The sequence below is a fragment of the Setaria italica genome, chromosome III (genome assembly GCF_000263155.2).
Source record: "Setaria italica strain Yugu1 chromosome III, Setaria_italica_v2.0, whole genome shotgun sequence".
Lineage (NCBI taxonomy): Eukaryota > Viridiplantae > Streptophyta > Magnoliopsida > Poales > Poaceae > Setaria > Setaria italica.
Window position 1 is genome coordinate 7042817 of NC_028452.1, and position 2968 is coordinate 7045784.

Consider the following 2968-nt stretch of genomic DNA (forward strand, 5'->3'; position numbering starts at 1 on the left):
CCGTATCAGCAACCCGCACGATGGTGCAATCCTAAAATTCTACCTGATATAAAGACCGAGATTACAAGGCTGATTGAAGCAAAATTTATTCGGTAGTGCCATTATGCTGAGTGGATCTCCAATATTGTGCCCGTATACAAGAAGAACGGAAAGCTGCGCGTGTGCATTGACTTCAGGAACCTTAATCAGGCTACGCCGATGGACGGGTATCCGATGCCGACAGCCGATGTGTTAATAGATGCCACCACAGGTCATAAAGTCATTAGTTTTATGGATGGAAACGCCGGATACAATCAAATATTAATGGCCGAAGAAGACATTTCGAAGACGGCTTTCAGATGCCCGGGCCACCTCGGTTTGTTCGAGTGGGTAGTAATGACCTTTGGGTTGAAGAACGCCAGCGCTAAATATCAACGGGCCATGAATTATATATTTCACAAGCTTATCGGCGTACTGGTAGAGATTTACATCGACGACATCGTGGTCAAGTCAAAAGGGCACCAGGAACATCTGGCCGATTTGCGGCAAGTGTTGGAATGCACGAGAAAGCATGGGTTGAAAATGAACCCGAACAAGTGCGCTTTCGGCATATCCGCCGGGTAGTTTTTGGGATTCATGGTTCATGAGCGTGGGATAGAGGTCAACCGGAAAATCATAGCGGCTATCAATAAAGTCATGGCCCCACAGAATAAAACTGAGTTGCAGTCCTTAATCGGTAAAGTCAATTTCATCAGAAGATTCATATCCAACCTGTCCGGGCGTATTCAAGCTTTCGCACCATTACTAAAGTTGAAACCCGACCAAGAGTTCGTATGGGGAGAAGAACAACGCAAGGCACTGAAAGACATCAAGCAATACCTAGTCTCGCCACCTGTATTGGTCCCACCATAGGCTGATAAGCCATTCAAGCTATACTTATCGGTTGATGAACGAGCTATCGGATCGGCGCTGGTACAGAAGTTTTTAGGGAAGGAACGGGTGATATATTATGTTAGCAGAAGACTTCTGGATGCCGAGATAAGATATTCCCCGGTAGAGCGACTGTGCCTGTGTCTTTACTTCCCATGCACCAAGCTCAGACACTACCTGTTATTGGCAGAATGCGTAGTCGTATGCAAAGATGACGTAGTAAAATACATGCTGTCGTTGCCGATTTTGAAAGGACGAATTGGAAAGTGGATCTTGGCTTTGTCAGAGTTTGATCTAAGATCTGAATCGGCAAAAGCCGTCAAAGGTCAAGTCATGGCCAATTTCGTCGCCCAGCACTGCGGACCAGAAGTCGCTGTCGTGGAGCCGATTCCGTGGACTCTATATTTTGATGGTTCATCATGTGGGGCCAGGTCAGGAATCGACATCGTTCTCATATCCCCTCGGGGGGCAAGTTATGATTTCTCTCTACCAATAGAAGCATGAGCTACTAATAACCAGGCAAAATACCGGGCTGTCCTAAAAGGGATACAATTATTAACAGAGATCAAGGCCGATGCTGTGGAAATTTTTGGGGATTCCATGCTCATCGTGGACCAATTGATAGGAAGGTCCGAGTGCAAAGATGATGTTTTGAGAATTTATTACGAAGATTGCCTCCATCTTTTGAAGGAATTCAAGTCCGCGGTTATTGAGCATATTCCCAGAAACTATAATGAGGAGGCCAATAGGCTTGCCCAACACGCATCCGGATATCGGCCGATTCAAGGCGCCATGATTTTGGAACTTGCAGCCGACGATTGGCGAAAAGAGATTGCTGATTATTTGAAAGATCCGTCCAAGAAAGTGGATCGGCGAGTGCGTTTTTCAGGCCACGAAGTATGTATTACTAGAAGATGATTTGTTCTACCGAACGATTGATGGGGTCCTGCTCAAATGCCTGGGGACAGGGGAGGCGAAAATCCTGATGGGAGAAATCCACGAAGGCGTGTGCGGAGCTCACCAATCGGCTCATAAAATGAAGTGGATGATTAGGAATAATGGATACTATTGGCCGACGATCCTTGAGGATTATTTCAAATATTATAAAGGGTGTCAAGACTGTCAGAAATATGGAAATGTGCAACGCGCGCCCGCATCGGCCATGAACCCGATAATCAAGCCGTGGCCGTTCAGAGGTTGGGGAATAGACCTCATCGGACAAATTTATCCTCCATCAAGTAAGGGGCATAAGTTCATCTTAGTAGCCATGGACTATTTCACCAAATGGGTAGAGGCGATTCCATTAAAGGTCGTAACGTCGGCTGCTATGGTCGATTTTGTGAGAGACCACATTGTCTATCGCTTCGGCATCCCTCAAACTATCACAACCGATCAGGGGACGATGTTCACTTCGGGAGAGTTCGAGGAATTCACTGCCGATATGGGGATCAAGTTGCTAAATTCTTCTCCATATTATGCTCAAGCTAATGGCCAGGCCGAGTCTTCCAATAAGGGGATAATTAAGTTAATCAAAAAGAAGATTGAGGAACAGCCTAAAAAGTGGCACTTATGTTTGATTGAAGCTTTATGGGCGTACAGGATGGCCTGCCACGGAGCTACCAAGATATCCCCTTATCAACTAGTGTATGGTCACGAAGCAGTGTTGCCATGGGAGTTGAGAACGGGGTCAAGACGTACATCGCTTCAGGATCAGTTAGCGGCCGACGATTACTCCTCGCTTATGAAAAGGGAACTCGACGATTTGGCAGGTCAACGTTTGAGGGCCCTGATCAGCATTGAGGAAAATAAGAAGAGGGTGGCCAGGTGGTACGACAAGAAGGTTAAAGTCAAGCAATTCTTCCAAGGGGATCTGGTATGGAAGTTGGTGCTGCCGATTGGGTCTAAAGATCCTAAGTTCGGTAAATGGTCTCCCACTTGGGAAGGGCCGTATAGAATTGGTCGATGCGCTCCGGGAAACGCATACATTCTGGAGACAATGGAAGGAGAAGAGTTTACAAGGGCCTTGAACGGGAGATACCTGAAAAGATACTATCCCAGT